Source organism: Triticum aestivum, chromosome 4A, assembly GCF_018294505.1.
Source record: "Triticum aestivum cultivar Chinese Spring chromosome 4A, IWGSC CS RefSeq v2.1, whole genome shotgun sequence".
Lineage (NCBI taxonomy): Eukaryota > Viridiplantae > Streptophyta > Magnoliopsida > Poales > Poaceae > Triticum > Triticum aestivum.
The window spans coordinates 522,739,051-522,757,440 of NC_057803.1; positions in this window are offsets into that span (position 1 = coordinate 522,739,051).

The window sequence follows — 18,390 nt, forward strand, 5'->3', positions numbered from 1 at the left end:
ACCCACTCTAAGGTGGAGAGTGCCATGAACCACAGGCGTCGCCGGAAAATTCTTCGCGACGCTTGTTTCTCCCAAGAGGCATTAGATGCCTTTAATTCGGGAGATGCGTACCTCCGTGCCGCTCAAAATGGTCTGCCAGAGCCACGGAGCCATATGTGAAAGACATATGGGTAAGAAAATTTTGGTAATTATATATATATGCCAGTAGCCCCCGAGACTTGAAACAGTTAGAATAACTGATTTAAGGATCATTTGTTATGCAGGTTCTTACAGAAAAGAATTCCCTACTGTCCAAGGAGCTGGAAGAGTGCAAAGCCCAACTTGAGGCCGCACTAGCCGCGGCAAGGGAGCCCAAGGAGACCCCCTCTGGTAATATACACTTCAAAAGATAAGTATTTTGCGAAGCGCGGCATGGGTGTGAATCTGACAAATGAAATTGCAGATGGCGCCGGATTGAATCCGGAAAGGCAACACCTCCTACGCCAGCTGAAGGCTGGTGAGAAGGCGGTGACAAAGGTGAGGGGGGAGAAGAACGATCTCCAAGATGCCAACACCAAGCTGGGCATCGACCTGAAAGATGTTCGTGCCCAGCTGTCAGACTCCGTTAAGGAGAATCAGCGGGTTCGGCGCGACATATTTAGTAAGTGCTTGAACGAACCTTTGAAAAAAAAGTTCGGCGGGGAAGTCGACTAATAGAGTAATGTCTGTAGGTGTGCTAACAGGTCGTCCTGCAGAGGAGATGCCCGGTTCTACGGGTGACCTTCTTCACAATTGCTCGAGCGAGTTCGGAAGGCGATGCAAGGCGTCGCCCAGGCCCTGTGGCCATCCATCTCCATGCCCGAAGGTCTTGGAGAGCTTGCTGAGAAGCTAAAGGGAGCACGGCTGCCCTTCCGATTATGGAAGATATCGGCCTGCCATCAAGGCGCTAGATAGGCCTGGGCCATGGTGAAGACGCGGTACACCAAGGCTGACCCCAACCACATGGCCGAGGTCGGTCCTGTGGGGCCTGATGGGAAGGAGATCCCTGTAAGCTTAGTATACGGCCAAGTAGAATTGGCCGCAAAGTATTCCCAGTAGGACTGTAATTAGATAGCCTGTTAGATGGTATTGAAGAGGAATACAATCAGTTAGAATGACTATGTAATTTAATTGACATTTATAATGCCTTCTAGCCAGATTGTAGATCGTTTGTCATGGCCGACCTTTTCACTTCAGCCTCGGGACCTGACGGTCCGGACTGTGTCCGAATTCCCATGCGGTTATATAAGAACCAGAGAATGCATGGAGACCAGGCGTAGGGGTCATTAGTGCGTGAACAGACAAGTGCCCGACTAGTTATGTTATATTACATGGTTAGTAAGAAACATCTTCCAGGGAGAATAGTTCCATTAGGGGTTCCTTTCCCTGGGAGGCATCCCCTAAAGTGCATGCCCATTCTGCGAAAAAGACGCAGGAAAAAGCATCTGGGGGCGCATAAATAAATAAGTGAAAAGATCATCTTTTAGGTCACCGACCGAATATTCCCGTAAGAACGCTAGCCCGTAAAAAGCATCTGGGGGTACATGCGGAAGTGTAACACATGTGTTGGGCATGAAGCCCGTATAAATAAGCTTCTGTTAAAAGAATCCCCCAGGTTTAATGAGTGCGAATAGCACGTCATTTGATGAGCCTTTAAAGGCTATAAGAGAAAGGAAGGGGAGAAGGAGAGAAATGTAAGACAGACAGTATATAAAAAATGGACAGAGGAAGGAGACGAACACAGAGTCCGACGCTAGGCACAGAATCTTCGGAGACGGGCTGCATTCCATGGGTTCGGCTCGAGTCAGTTATCCGATGCATCTCGCGGGCGGTACGCTCCACCAGTCAGGACTTGGTCAATTACGAAGGGACCTTCCCACTTGGGCTTGATTTTGTCCCTTTTCTTGTTCGGCAGGCGTAGAACTAATTCGCCAACGTTGTAATTTTTGGCCCGTACTTCTCTACGTTGGTATCTTTGAGCCTGCTGTTGATAGAATGCGGAATGAGCTTTTGCCACATCACGCTCTGTAACACCCTCGATGCAGCTATATCTCCCACGTGTCGAGGCACGACTTAGAGGCATAACCGCATTGAAAGCAATGTCGCAAGTTAGGCAATCTTCACAACATCCCATGTAATATAGATAAAAAAAAGGGGAGATACATAGTTGGCTTACACTCACCACGTCAATCAAAGTACATAAATAGCATTACAACATTCAAACACTCATGGCCCGACTACGGCGCCAAAATAAAAGATAAACCCAACATACGACACGGTCCCGATCGCCCCAACTGGGCACCACTACTGATCATCAGGGAAAGACACATCGTAACGGCGTGAGTCCTCGTAGAACTCCCACTTGAGCTCAAGGGCGTCATCTGGAACGAAATCACCAGGCCCTGCATCTGGTTTGGAAGTAATCTATGAGCCACAGGGACTCAGCAATCTCGCACCCTCGCGATCAAGACTATTCAAGCTTATAGGTAAGGCAAGGTAAATATGTGGAGCTGCAGCAAGCGACTAGCATATATTGTGGCTAACCTGTTCGCAAAAGAGAGCGAGAAGAGAAGGCAAAGCGCGAACGAATAACTAGAGAACAACCTGCGGCAAGCATTACTCCAACACCGTATTCACTTCCCGGACTCCGCCGAGAAGAGACCATCAAGATAACTCACACAGTTGATTCATTTTAATTAAGTTGAGGTTCAAGTTATCTACAACCAGACATAAACAAATTCACATCTGCCCATAACCGCAGGCACGGCTTTCGAAAGTTCAAATCCCTGCAGGGGAGTCCCAACTTAGCCCATGACAAGCTCTCACGGTCAACGAAGGAATAGACCTCCTCCCGAGACATTTTGATCAGACTCGGTATCCCGGTTCTACAAGACACTTTGACAAGTTAAAACCAATCCAGCAACACCGCCCAAATGTGCCGACAAATCCCGGTAGGAGTTGCACATATCTCGTTCCCAGGGCACACTCAGATTGTCTTAGGTACGGGTAGGCCAGCCCAGAGTTGTCCCTGGTGGCCACCGACAGCTGACATGTGGACCAACACTCAGAGGAGCACTGGCCCGGGGGGTTAACATAAGATGATCCTTGGGCTCCGGAAACCCCAGGGAAAAAGAGGCTAGGTGGCAAAAGGTAAAACCAAGGTTGGGCATTGCTGGAAAAAGCTTTAATCAAGGCGAACTATCAAGGGGTTCCCATTATAACCCAACCGCGTAAGGAACGCAAAATCCGGGAACATAACACCGATATGATGGAAACTAGGGCGGCAAGAGTGGAACAAAACACAAGGCGAGAGGCCGAGCCTTCCACCCTTTACCAAGTATATAGATGCATTAAGATAACAAGGCAATATAATGATATCCCAACAAGTAAATAATGTTCCAACAAGGAACGGTCTCCAATCTTCACCTGCAGCTAGCAACACTATAAGAGGGGCTGAGCAAAGTGGTAACATAGCCAATCAACGGTTTGCTAGGACATGGTGGGTTAGAGCTTTGACATGGAAATTTGGGAGGCATGATAAGCAAGTGGTAGGCATTGTAGCATAGGCATAGCAAAAGAGCGAGCATCTAGCAAAGCAAAGATAGTAGTGATTTCGAGGGTATGATCATCTTGCCTGCAAAGTTGTCAGAGTTGAGTGGATCCTCGAAAGCAAACTCCCGGATCTACCCAAACAAGACAAACAATCAACAAGGACACAATCAACCACGTGCAAACTCAAACAACATGATGCAAAGATGGTTGCTATGCGGGATGCAATATGTGATGCCTATGCAAGATTTGACAAGGAATGCATGAACCTGGCCTCAACTTGTAAATCCAAGTGTCTCACTAGAAAGGTGATATTAAACCGCTTGAAAACGATATAAAGAATGCCGGAATTGGAGTTGCGGTTTGGGAATGGCAAGCAATTCAAATATGACCACGTTATGCGATTTACAGCAAGTAGCCATCTAAATGCAACAAGATGCATATGCTACAGCACCCAAACATGGCATCAAAATACATGGCAGGGATCCATTCATGATGCTTAACAAAAGAGGAACACTGAGCTACGGCCAATTCATCCATTAACAGGTTGAAACAAGCATGGCAAAAATATATTTGGTAAACAGATTTCAGACTTAGTGAAATTAACACTTGTCTGGAATTTCAGATCAGGTAGCACACTTTGGAGCATGAAAACTATATGCTACAGGACCTGAACATGGCAAAGTAAAGCATGGCATGGAGCTACTCTAAGAGCTTAACAAAAGTCCCTTAGTGACCTTGAGCCAAAAGGGATCATAAAATACATTTGCAAGCATGTGAACATGGCAAAAGCATAAGCAGTTGTCAGACTTAGTGAAAACTGAACATGCAAAATCAGATATCAAGTAGGCATGTTTACGAGCTCGATGCACTCACTATAGAGCATGTCATGACAATATAAGCATACACCCACCAAGAATGCACATTATACAAGCTAGACATGGCAAGAACAATAGAATGGCATGCATGGATCAATTACAACATCTTCGGCAAAATCGCTAACAAGTAGACAATCTGCCCAGATTCACGAAATAGCAAAAGTAGAGCTCGATTGACTCAAGCTAGGGTGCTCCATAGTTGCAAACAAAGACATGGATGGATAGAGAACTACAAGATTAACAAAACATCCTTACTGATCATCCTCAAAAGAGGCACAGATCACTAGGAAACAACATGAACATATGGCATATTGAGATAAACAGGTCAAGGACTTAGTGGAAATGCTAAGTCCCTGAAATCAGCATCAACGATTGCACCACTTTGCAAGCTTGTGCTGGTTACCACACACATCACAAAAATACATGGGTTGAACCTATGGATAGATGGCAAAACATATAACAAAACACATGTAGAGCTCAGGGGCATATCATGCACACAATAATCATGGCAAAAATGACAAATATCTAATTGGAGCAGCAGATCTGACAACTATCTCAAATAGCATTCTTCGAACAGCATTTCGCGCATCAAGATGAACTCAAATGAAAATGATGCAATGAGATGAAATGATGTGCTCTCTGAGAAGAACATTTTGATATGCTATATGCCCAAAACGGAGCTACGAATGCAGAGTTACGACATGACGAACATAGAAAAATAATTAGGGTTAGGGACGGAAAGTTAACCGATCCGAGATTCGGATCCAGATCTGGCCACACGGACTTCGAGGTTCGCCAGAATCGAAGGTCGCCGAAGATGGAGTTGACTGCCGGAGTGGAACTTGGGGCATGGAGGAGGAGGTGGCGCCGGACATGGGGTGGCGCGGGCGGAGTGGTGGCCGGGCGAGGCGGTAGCGGCTTGAGCTCGCCGGCCGTGGTGGCGTGCGGCGGCCGGTGGCCTTTGACGACGAGGTGGCGGCGCCGGCGTCGGCTTCCAGAGGCGGCGGGGCGACTAGCTAGGCAGCGGGGCAGAGGGAGAGGACAAAGGCGGGCGGCGGCGCGCCGGTTTGGGCCGCGGGGGCCCGGGGTGGCCTTCCCGGGACGGCGGCGGAGAGAGGCAGCGATGGGCCACATGGCGCGCGGCGGTTGGCCGGAGGCGGCGGCGGACGCTTTCCGGCCGGGGACAGACGTGTCCGGCGTGGCGTGAGGTGGTTTTTTAGGGTTTGGACGGGGGAGATCCGGAATTTCGAGAGGGTGGTCTATATATAGAGGTAGAGGGAGATAGGAGTGTCCAAATGTGGTGCGGTTTTTGGCCACGCGATCGTGATCGAATGCTCTAGATGATGGAGAGGGTTTTGGTGGGTTTTGGGCCAAAATGGAGGGGTGTTGGGCTGCAACACACACGAGGCCTTTTCGGTCCCTCGGTTAACCGTTGGAGCATCAAACGAAGTCCAAATGGTACGAAACTTGACAGGCGGTCTACCGGTAGTAAACCAAGGCCGCTTGGCAAGTATCGGTCCAATCCAGAAATGTTTAATCCCCACACACGAAAGAAAGGTAGAAATGACCACCGGAGGAGAACGAAGCGCCGGAATGCAAAACGGACAATGGGGAAAATGCTCGGATGCATGAGATGAACACGTATGCAAATGCAATGCACATGATGACATGATATGAGATGCATGACAACGACAACAACACACGAAGACAAAAACCCAAACCCGAGAAAATAAAATAACTTAACGCCGGAAACGACAAGAGTTGGATTACATATTGGGAAAATCATATCCGGGGTGTTACAACACTCCACCACTACGAAAGGATCTCATCCCGAGATCTAGGACTGAAAGAACGCCGGGTACTCAGAACGGAGGTGATCCTCGCGTTCCCAGGTAGCTTCACGGTCGGAATGGTGTGACCACTTGACTTTGAGGAATTTGATTGACTTGTTGTGAGTCTTGCGTTCAGTCTCTTCAAGAATAGCAACGGGGTGCTCACGATAAGAGAGATCTTCTTAGAGCTCAATGTCCTCGAAGTTGACGGTGCGGTCAGGAGTCTTGAAGCACTTTCGGAGCTGAGAGACATGGAACACATCATGAACATTTGCAAAGTTTGAAGGAAGCTCGAGTTGATAGGCGAGATCGCCTCTCTTGCTGACGATCTTGAAAGTCCCACGTATCTGGGGGCAAGCTTCCCTTTGATACCAAAGCGACGAGTACCTTTCATTGGAGAGACGCGGAGGTAAACATGATCTCCGATCTCGAAAGCCAAATCATGGTGCTTACTATCATAGTAGCTCTTCTGGCGGGATTGGGCTGCTTTGAGGTTATCTCGAATGACTTTACACATTTCCTCTGCCTCTGTGATTAAGTCATTTCATAGAAGTTGATGTTCGCCGGTTTCAGACCAGTTGAGAGGGGTACGACACTTCCTGCCATACAGAATTTCAAATGGGGCCTTGCCCGAACTTGCTTGAAAACTGTTGTTGTAGGAGAATTCAGCATATGGAAGACAATCCTCCCACTTCATGCCGAAGGAGATCACACAAGCCCTGAGCATATCTTCAAGAATCTGGTTGACACGCTCGACTTGACCGCTAGTTTGAGGATGGAAAGCTTTGCTGAAGCGGATGTTGGTGCCCATGGCCTTCTGAAAAGAATCCCAAAACTTGGAGGTAAAGATGCTGCCACGGTCTGAAGAGATCACTTGTGGAATACCGTGCAGATAGACAATCCGAGAGGTATACAGCTCCGCCAATTGAGCTGCAGTGATTGACTCTTTGATAGGAAGAAAACAAGCCATTTTAGTGAGTTTGTCGATGACAACGAATATAGCATCATTGCCATGCTTGGACTTTGGAAACCCAGTCACGAAGTCCATCTCAATGTGGTCAAACTTCCATTCTGGAATGGCAAGAGGTTGGAGGAGACCAGCTGGCCTTTGGTGTTCTGCCTTCACTCTTCTGCAGACATCACATTCATTCACGAACTAAGCAATCTCGTGCTTCATTAGAGTCCACCAATAAGCCTGCTTGAGGTCCTGATACATCTTCATGCTCCCAGGGTGGATGGAGAGGAGAGAATTGTGAGCCTCGTTCATGATCACTTTACGAAGGTCACCTTTGGGTACAACAATACGATCCTCGAAGAAGAGAGTATCCTTGTCATCAAGGCGGTAGCACTTGTACTTGGGTTGACTCTTGGCTATCCCAATCTTCACCTTCTTCACCATAGCATCAAGAAGCTGGGCTTGGCGAATCTGGTCTTCCAAGGTAGGAGAGACTTGAAGGTTGGCGAGGAAACCTTGAGGAACAACTTGCAGATTAAGTTTGCGAAAAGCTTCACAAAGCTCGGGTTCATAAAGCTTAAGAATCAGACTGTTGCAATAAGCCTTCCTACTCAATGCGCCAGCAATCACATTGGCCTTGCCTGGAGTATACTCGATACTCGGATTATACTCTTGAATCATTTCGACCCATCGAGTTTGCCTAAGGTTGAGATTAGGCTGAGTGAAGATGTACTTGAGACTCTTGTGGTCAGTGAAAATGTCCACTTTCCTTCCCAATAAGAGATGTCTCCAAGTCAAAAGAGCATGCACAACTGCCTGGCGAGAGGTATAAGCCACAACTTTCTTCTCTTGCATCAACACTGCGCTGAGACCTTGGAGAGAGGCATCGCAAAAGACCTCGTACGGCTTGGATTCATCAGGAGGAGTCAGAATTAGAGCAGTGACCAATTTCTCTTTCAAAGTGTTGAAAGCGATGTCACATTCCAGAGACCAAATGTACTTGATGTGCTTCTGGAGAAGATTTGAGAGAGGCTTCGCGATCTTAGAAAAGTTTTCAACGAATCTTTGACAGTAGCTTGCGAGACCGAGGAAGCTATGGAGTTGCTTCACATTCTGAGGTGGTTCCCAATTCACAATTGCAGACACCTTCTCAGGATTCACCGCAATGCCCTTGGCAGAGATGATATGACCAAGATAAAGAACCTCATTGAGCCAAAATTCGCACTTGGAGAACTTGGCGTAGAACTGGTGTTCCCTCAGTTTATCGAGTACCAAACGCAAGTGCTTGGCATGATCTTCCTTGTTCTTCGAAAAGACCAGAATGTCGTCGAGATAGACCAAAATGAAGTCATTGGTGTAGGCCTTGAAGATGAAGTTCATCATGCGAGAGAAAGTCGGAGGAGTGTTGACGAGGCCAAAAGACATGACAGTGTATTCATATGAACCAAAGCTTGTCCTGAAAGCCGTCTTGGGAATATCTTGCTCACGGATTTGAATCTGGTGATAACCCATACGGAGATCAAGCTTGGAGAATACTTGGGCACCTTTGAGTTGTTCGAACAGCTCGTTGATGTTGGGAAGTGGGTATTTTTTCTTGATTCTTCTTGTTCAATGGACGGTAATCAACACAAAGTTGGTCCGTTCCATCCTTCTTCTTCACAAAAAGAACACCACAACCCCACGGAGAAGAACTAGGCCGGATGAGACCCATTCTCTCTTGAACATCGAGTTGTTTCTTCAGCTCCTTCAACTCTTCAGGTCCGAGCTTGTAAGGACGTTTGCACACCGGTTCCGTAATAGGCTCAAGATCAATGACGAATTCAACTGGCCGGTGCGGAGGCATTCCTGGAAGCTCTTCTGGAAAGACATCTTGATATTCGCAAACGACTGGAATTTGCTAGATAGCATCCAGTTCACCCTTCTCATTGAGAGAAAATAGACGGATGGTATCATCACGAGCGGCAAAGACAATTACATCCTCAGACGAATGAGTCAATTGAATCTGCCTGGCAGCACAATCAAGATGCACCTTGTGCTTAGAAAGCCATTCCATCCCGAGAATAAGATCAATATCCGAGTCACCAAGAACCATTGGAGAAGATAGAAATTTTTAGTCACCCAAAGTGATAGTAACATCTGAAGCAATGGAGTTAGCATGCATGCTCCTACTGGGAGAGACAACTGCTAAAGGACTAGGCAAAATTTGCAAAGCCAAACCATGCTTAGATGTAAACGGTCTCGAGATGAAACAATGCGATGCACCCGTGTCAAAAAGAACTTTTACAGGAATATCATTAACAGGAAGGTTACCCATGATGACATCTGAAGAGTCCTCTGCCTGAGCTGCATTCATCAAGTTGACCTTGGCGTGCTTGGGGTTATGTTTGACCACAGCTGTACTTGCTGATCTCACAGGAGGAGGAGGAGGGAGACGCCTCTGATTGAAGCACTTGTTGGCGTAGTGACCCTTCTGTTGGCACTTGTTGCACGTGACCTCTGAAAGCGGACGGTGATACAGAGCAATCGATCTTGGAGCTTGAGACGAAGTCTTGTTCTGAAAGCCAGGGTTGGGTGGGTGGGAAGATCCACTGCCACCTTTGCTCTTCTGCTGATACGGCTGACGGAATGGAGGAGGAGGAAGCCAATACTTCTGCTGCTTGGCCACTTGAGTAGAGGAAGAAGGAGTAGCATCTCTGACTCGCTTCTTGCAAGCATCACACCTCAGTTGAGCGGCCTCTTGCTTCAATGCCATGTTGTAGAAATTGTCATACCTCAAGGGCTCAAAGAGAATAAGAGCTAGCTGAATTTCTTCTCTGAGACCACCCCTGAACTGGTATATCATGCTCTTCTCGTCGGGGACGTCCTGCTTAGCAAAGCGGGCGAGCTTCTGAAACAACTTGTTGTAGTCATAGACAGACAAAGAGCCTTGCTTCAGGTTGCGGAATTCCTCATGCTTGCTCTCAACCACGCTCTGAGGAATATGATGAGCTTTGAAGTCTTGACGGAATTCATCCCAGGTAATCACATGGCCACCTCTGGAATCCTTGTACTGCTGGAACCATTCTGCAGCTTGATCTTTGAGTTGGAAGGAAGCGAACTTGACGAAGTCCTCAGGCCTGACGTTACTGCACTCGAAATGCTTGCATAGATCCACGAGCCAATCGTCAGCATCTGTTGCCTCAACAAAATTACTGAAAGTCTTTGGCCCGTTAGCAAGGAACTGGTTGAGTGTAGCAAAGTGATTCTGATTGTTGCCTTGGTTGCCTTGGTTCGCTTGATTGCGCTCTTGAAGAATTTGCATGATCAACTGCGTGTTTGCATTGGTTGCGGCCATCACAGCTTGCCATGCCTCCGGAGGAGGAGGAGGTGGTGGTGGATCCTGATTCTGATTCTGGTTGGTGCTCTTAGCAGGAGCCATCCTGAAGAGGGTGACAACCGTTAGCACATTGACAGATAAAATGAAGCTGAATCAAACGGGTTGAAATTGCAACATATAGTCTTCACATCCGAACATAAGAACGAATGCATTCCACTTGAAATGGTCACATATCCATAAATTGAGAAGCCACTTAGAATTTAGGTAGAGGAATAAATCAACAAGGTACGGATCAAGAACGAATACTCGGTAAGAAATCCCAATCTCAAACCAATTATCCGTGGAAGAAGAACTAGAGCTACAAGAATTCCCACCTATGAAACTCCCGAACCTTTCCGGTTATACAATCAGGTGTTGGGGATACAGGGGAAGCATAATATCTCACCCAAATCTAGCAAATCCTGCATCCAGCTGTATCCATCCTTCAACACATAACCGAGAAAAACATCAGAAACCATCTACCTCAACCTTCGAAAAGCATCCGTTATACAAGTTATGGCGATACTCCCGAACTCCCGCCCCAGTACTGGGTGGCGTCGAGGTTATGTCACCAACGAACTGCATAAAAGAGATTTTCGATGTCGGCGTACTAAACTCAGGTATTCCAGAACTGCAATGATAAAATTGTGATGACAACACCTCGGAGCTCAACTCCCCGGGACACTGCCACAACCCCTAAAGACAGGAGGCACCAAGAACAATGTTCTCGTCACAAAACCATCGGAACGATTCCAAGATACCCGCGTGATCCTAAATTTTTTTAGTGAAATTTGAGAAGAGAAGAGTCAAAACTCTACGTCAGGATGCCTTACCAGAGCGATGAGGAGACTGGGAAGTAAAAAGAATTCCTAAACTCTCCGATATATAATTCCTAAATGACTCAAAACATTTTTTCTAGACTCAACAACGGCTGCTAAAAACGATCAAGCAATGGGGGCTCCTAAGGTCAGGGAAGGCTCTGATTACCAACTTGTAACGCCCTCGATGCGGCTATATCTCCCACTTGTCGAGGCACGACTTAGAGGCATAACCGCATTGAAAGCAATGTCACAAGTTAGGCAATCTTCACAACATCCCATGTAATATAGATAAAAAAAAGGGGAGATACATAGTTGGCTTATACTCACCACGTCAATCAAAGTACATAAATAGCATTACAACATTCAAACACTCATGGCCCGACTACGGCACCAAAATAAAAGATAAACCCAACATGCGACACGGTCCCGATCGCCCCAACTGGGCACCACTACTGATCATCAGGGAAAGACACATAGTAACGGCGTGAGTCCTCGTTGAACTCCCACTTGAGCTCAAGCGCATCATCTGGAACGGAATCATCAGGCCCTGCATCTGGTTTGGAAGTAATCTGTGAGCCACAGGGACTCAACAATCTCGCACCATCGCGATCAAGACTATTCAAGCTTATAGGTAAGGCAAGGTAAATATGTGGAGCTGCAGCAAGCGACTAGCATATATGGTGGCTAACCTGTTCGCAAAAGAGAGGGAGAAGAGAAGGCAAAGCGTGAACGAATAACTAGAGAACAACCTGCAGCAAGCATTACTCCAACACCGTGTTCACTTCCCGGACTCCGCCGAGAAGAGACCATCACGGTAACTCACATAGTTGATTCATTTTAATTAAGTTAAGGTTCAAGTTATCTACAACCGGACATTAACAAATTCCCATCTGCCCATAACCACGGGCACGGCTTTCGAAAGTTCAATCCCTGCAGGGGAGTCCCAACTTAGCCCATGACAAGCTCTCACGGTCAACGAAGGAATAGACCTCCTCCCGAGACATTCAGATCAGACTCGGTATCCCGGTTCTACAAGACACATCGACAAGTTAAAACCAATCCAGCAACACCGCCTGAATGTGCCGACAAATCCCGATAGGAGCTGCACATATCTCGTTCCCAGGGCACACTCAAATTGTCTTAGGTATGGGTTGGCCAGCCCAGAGTTGCCCCTGGTGGCCACCGGCAGCTGACATGTGGACCAACACTCAGAGGAGCACTGGCCCCGGGGGGGGGGGGGGGTTAAAATAAGATGACCCTCGGGCTCCGAAAACCCTAGGGAAAAAGAGGCTAGGTGGCAAAAGGTAAAACCAAGGTTGGGAATTGCTGGAAAAGCTTTAATCAAGGCGAACTATCAAGGGGTTCCCATTATAACCCAACCGCGTAAGGAACGCAAAATTCGGGAACATAACACCGATATGACGGAAACTAGGGCGGCAAGAGTGGAACAAAACACAAGGCGAGAGGCCGAGCCTTCCACCCTTTACCAAGTATATAGATGCATTAAGATAACAAGGCAATATAATGATATCCCAACAAGTAAATAATGTTCCAACAAGGAACGGTCTCCAATCTTCACCTGCAGCTAGCAACGCTATAAGAGGGGCTGAGCAAAGCGGTAACATAGCCAATCAACGGTTTGCTAGGACATGGTGGGTTAGAGGTTTGACATGGCAATTTGGGAGGCATGATAAGCAAGTGGTAGGCATCGTAGCATAGGCATAGCAAAAGAGCGAGCATCTAGCAAAGCAAAGATAGACAGGTTCAAACAAGCATGGAAAAAATGCATATGGTAAACAGATCTTAGACTTAGTGAAATTAACACTTGTCTGGAATTTCAGATCAGGTAGCATACTTTGGAGCATGAAAACTATATGCTAACGGACCTGAACATGGCAAAGTAAAGCATGGCATGGAGCTACTCTAAGAGCTTAACAAAAGTCCCTTAGTGACCTTGAGCCAAAAGGGATCAGAAAATACATTTGCAAGCATGTGAATATGGCAAAAACATAAGCAATTCTGAGACTTAGTGAAAACTGGAACATGCAAAATCAGATATCAAGTAGGCATGTTTACGAGCTCGATGCACTCACTACAGAGCATGTCATGACAATATAAGCATACACCCACCAATAATACACATTATACAAGCTAGACATGGCAAGAACAATAGCATGGCATGCACGGATCAATTACAACATCTTTGGCAAAATCGCTAACAAGTAGACAATCTGCCCAGATACATGAAATAGCAAAAGTAGAGCTCGATTGACTCAAGCTAGGGTGCTCCATAATTGCAAACAAAGACATGGATGGATAGAGCACTACAAGATTAACAAAACATACTTACTGATCATCCTCAAAAGAGGCACGGATCACTAGGAAACAACATGAACATATGGCATATTGAGATAAACAGGTCAAAGACTTAGTGGAAATGCTAAGTCCCTGAAATCAGCATCAACGATTGCACCACTTTGCAAGCTTGTGCTAGTCACCACACACATCAAAAAAATACATGGGTTGCACCTCTGGATAGATGGCAAAACATATAACAAAACACATGTAGAGCTCAGGGGCATATCATGCACACAATAATCATGGCAAAAATGACAAATATCTAATTGGAGCAGCAGATCTGACAACTATCTCAAATAGCATTCTTCCAACAGCATTTCGGGCATCAAGATGAACTCAAATGAAAATGATGCAATGAGATGAAATGATGTGCTCTCTGAGGCGAACATTTTGATATGCTATATTCCCAAAACGGAGCTACGGATGTGGAGTTACGGCATGACGAACATAGCAAAATAATTAGGGTTAGGGACGGAAAGTCAACCGATCCGAGATCCGGATCCAGATCTGGCCGCACGGACTTCAAGGTTTGCCGGAATCGGAGGTCGCCGGAGATGGAGTTGACCGCTGGAGTGGAACTTGGGGCGTGGAGGAGGAGGCGGCGCCGGACTTGGGGCGGCGCGGGCGGAGTGGTGGCCGGGCGAGGCGGCGGCGGCTCGAGCTCGCCGGCCATGGTGGCGCGCGGCAGCCGGTGGCCTTTGATGGCGAGGTGGCGGCGCCGTCGTAGGCTTCCAGAGGTGGCGGGGCGACGAGCTAGGAGGCAGGGCAGAGGGAGAGGACGAAGGCGGGCGGCAACGCGCCGGTTTGGGCCGCGGGGGCCCGGGGTGTGCTTCCCGGGCCGGCGGCGGAGGGAGGCGGCGATGGGCCACGTGGCGCGCGGCGGTTGGCCGGAGACGGCGGCGGACGCTGTTCGGCCGGGGACGTACGTGTCCGGCGCGGCGCGAGGTGCTTTTTTTAGGGTTTGGACGGGGGAGATCCGGAATTTCGAGAGGGTGGTCTATATATAGAGGTAGAGGGAGATAGGAGTGTCCAAATGAGGTGCGGTTTTCGGCCACGCGATCATGATCAAACGCTCTAGATGATGGAGAGGGTTTTGGTGGGTTTTGGGCCAAAATGGAGGGGTGTTGGTCTGCAACACACACGAGGCCTTTTCGGTCCCTCGGTTAACCGTTGGAGCATCAAACGAAGTCCAAATGGTACGAAACTTGACAGGCGGTCTACCGGTAGTAAACCAAGGCTGCTTGGCAAGTCTAGGTCCAATCCGGAAATGTTTAATCCCCACACGAAAGAAAGGTAGAAATAACCACCGGAGGAGAATGAAGCGCCGGAATGCAAAACGGACAACGGGGAAAATGCTCGGATGCATGAGTTGAACACGTATGCAAATGCAATGCACATTATGACATGATATGAGATGCATGACAACGACAACAACACACGGAGACAAAAACCCGAACCCGAGAAAATAAATAACTTAATGCCGGAAATGGCAAGAGTTGGATTACATATTAGGAAAATCATATCTGGGGTGTTACACGCTCCTCCTCCAATGCGTCCAAATTGTCCTGCCGATCGAGTTCGGTCTCTCTTTCTTCGTACATGCGCACTCGAGGTGAGTCATGAATTATGTCACAAGGCAGAACTGCCTCTGCGCCGTACACCATAAAGAATGGTGTGTATCCGGTGGGGTGATTCGGCGTGGTCCGCAGCCCCCAGAGTACGGAGTCGAGCTCCTCTACCCAGTGTGTGTTAGATTCCTTGAGGGACCGCACTAATCTAGGTTTGATGCCGCTCATGATAAGACCATTTGCACGTTCGACCTGACCGTTAGTTTGTGGTTGATAGACGGAAGCATAATCGAGCTTGATGCCCATGTTTTTGCACCAGAGCTTTACCTCGTCGGTAGTAAAGTTCGTGCAGTTATCAGTGATGATGCTGTGGGGGACGCTGTAGCGGTGTACAACCCCGGATATAAAGTCTATCACCGGTCCGGATTTGGCCGTCTTAACAGGCAAGGCTTCTATCCATTTGGTGAACTTATCCACCATGACCAGTAAGTATTTTTGCTTGTGGGTTCCGCCTTTAAGGGGTCCAACCATGTCAAGCCCCCAGACCGTGAAGGGCCAAGTGATGGGGATAGTTTGGAGGGCGGTGGGTGGCATATGGCTTTGGTTTGGAAAGAGCTGGCAACCGGCGCATCGTTGGACTAAGTCCTGGGCATCTGCCCGGGCTGTCGGCCAATAAAAGCCTGTACCGAAGGCCTTGCTTACAAGGGACCGAGCTGCAGCGTGATGACCGCCGAGTCCGGCATGAATTTCAGCCAGGAGGTTCCGCCCTTCCTCTTCGGAGATGCACCTTTGAAGTACTCCGGTAGTGCTTTTCTTATAAAGCTCTCCCTCGTGGAATTTGTAGGCTTTGGATCACCGCACTATGCAGCGTGCCTCATTTTGGTCCTCGGGGAGTTCCTGCCTAGTAAGGTAGGCGAGGAATGGTTCTGTCCACGAGACGATGACGGCCATTATTACGTGGGCTGAAGGTGTTATTTCATTGGCAGAGCCTCCGATTGTGTCAGAATGTTCGGTGTCGGGCAGTGCGGTTGGGTCTGGTCTGTTATTGTTCGGCTCCCCTTCCCATACTACAGATGGCTTGAACAGCCTTTCCAAGAAGATGTTGGGGGGGACTACATCGCGTTTTTCGCCGATGCATGCCAGGACATCTGCTGCCTGATTATTTTCCCGGGCTATATGGTGAAATTCAAGCCCTTCGAACCGAGCTGACATTTTTAGGATGGCGTTGCGGTAAGCTGCCATTTTTGGATCCTTGGCATCAAAGTCTCCGTTTATTTGGGATATTGTGAGGTTCGAGTCCCTGCGCACCTCTAGGCGTTGAATGCCCATAGATACTGCCATCCGGAGACCATGTAAAAGGGCCTCATATTCGGTTGCATTGTTGGAGTCTGTGTACATAATCTGGAGTATGTATTGAACCATGTATCCTGTGGGGGACGTCAAAACGACGCCAGCCCCCAGTCCGGCCAACATCTTGGAGCCGTCGAAATGCATGATCCAATTTGAATATGTGCCGTACTCTTTAGGGAGTTCGGCCTCAGTCCATTCTGCGACGAAGTCGGCCAAAACTTGCGACTTGATGGCTCGTCGTGGCTTATAAGTTATGTCGAACGGGAGGATCTCAATGGCCCATTTTGCAATCCGGCCCGTTGCGTCATGGTTGTTTATAATATCGTTAAGTGGTACTTCTGAGGCTACTGTTATTGAACACTCTTGAAAGTAGTGGCGTAGCTTTCCGAGATGCCATGAATACCGCATAAGCAATCTTCTGATAATGTGGGTACCGTGATTTGCATGGTGTGAGGACAGTGGACACATAATAGACCGACTTTTGAAGGGGGAATTTGTGTCCGTCCATTTCTCGTTCGACGACGAGCACTACGCTTACAACCTGATGTCTGCTGCAATGTACAATAGCATTGGTTCGCCAATGTTTGGCGTGGCCAGGACTGGGTTTGTTGCCAATATGGCTTTTATTTCGTCGAGTCCGGCCATTGCTGCATCCGTCCCTTTGAAGTGTTCGGTGCGCCGAAGGAGGCGGTAAAGGGGTTGGGCCTTTTCTCCCAAGTGGGAGATAAAGCGGCTTAGAGCCGCCACGCATCCGGTTAACTTTTGTATTTGTTTGAGGTCTTTTGGGATATCCAATTGTGACAGACCTCGGATCTTGGCTGGATTTGCTTCAATTCCTCTACCAGATACAATGAAGCCCAAGAGCTTTCCGGCTGGAACACCGAAAATGCATTTTTCCGGGTTGAGCTTGATGTCGTATGTTCGGAGGTTATCAAATGTGAGCCTCAATTTGTCTACTAGAGATTCGACATGTCTTGTTTTGACGACCACATCATCTACATATGCCTCCATTGTTTTGCTGATCTGGTTTGCCAGACATGTCTGAATCATGCGCTGATATGTTGCGTCGGCGTTTTTGAGCCCGAAGGGCATTGTGTTGAAGCAGAATGGGTCGTATGGTGTGATAAATGCCATTGCGGCTTGGTCTGATTCTGCCATCTTGATTTGATGGTAGCGGGGGAGAGGGAAGTTATCCTTTGGGCAAGCCTTGTTAAGGTCTTTAAAATCAACGCACATGCGCCAGGATTTGTCCTTCTTTGGTACCATCACCAGGTTTGCTAGCCAGTCCGGATGTTTTATATCTCTGATGAATCCGGCCTCCAATAGCTTTGCTAGCTCCTCTCCCATGGCCTGTCTCTTAGGTTCGGAGAAATGCCGAAGGGCTTGTTTGACAGGTTTGAATCCTTTTAGGATATTTAAGCTGTGCTCGGCCAGCCTGATGGGATTCCTGGCATGTCTGAAGGGTGCCAGGCGAAAATGTCCCAGTTCTCTCGTAGGAACTCTCGCAGTGCGGCGTCTACATCAGGGTTTAACTGTGCCCCGATGGAAGCTATTTTATTGGGGTCCATTGGATGGACCTGGAATTTGACTATTTCGTCCGCCGGTTTAAAGGGGGTGGACTTGGATCTTTTGTCGAGTACCACATCGTCCCTATTCACTATGGAGCGCAGCGCAGTCAGTTCCTCAGCCGCTAGGGCTTCTGATAG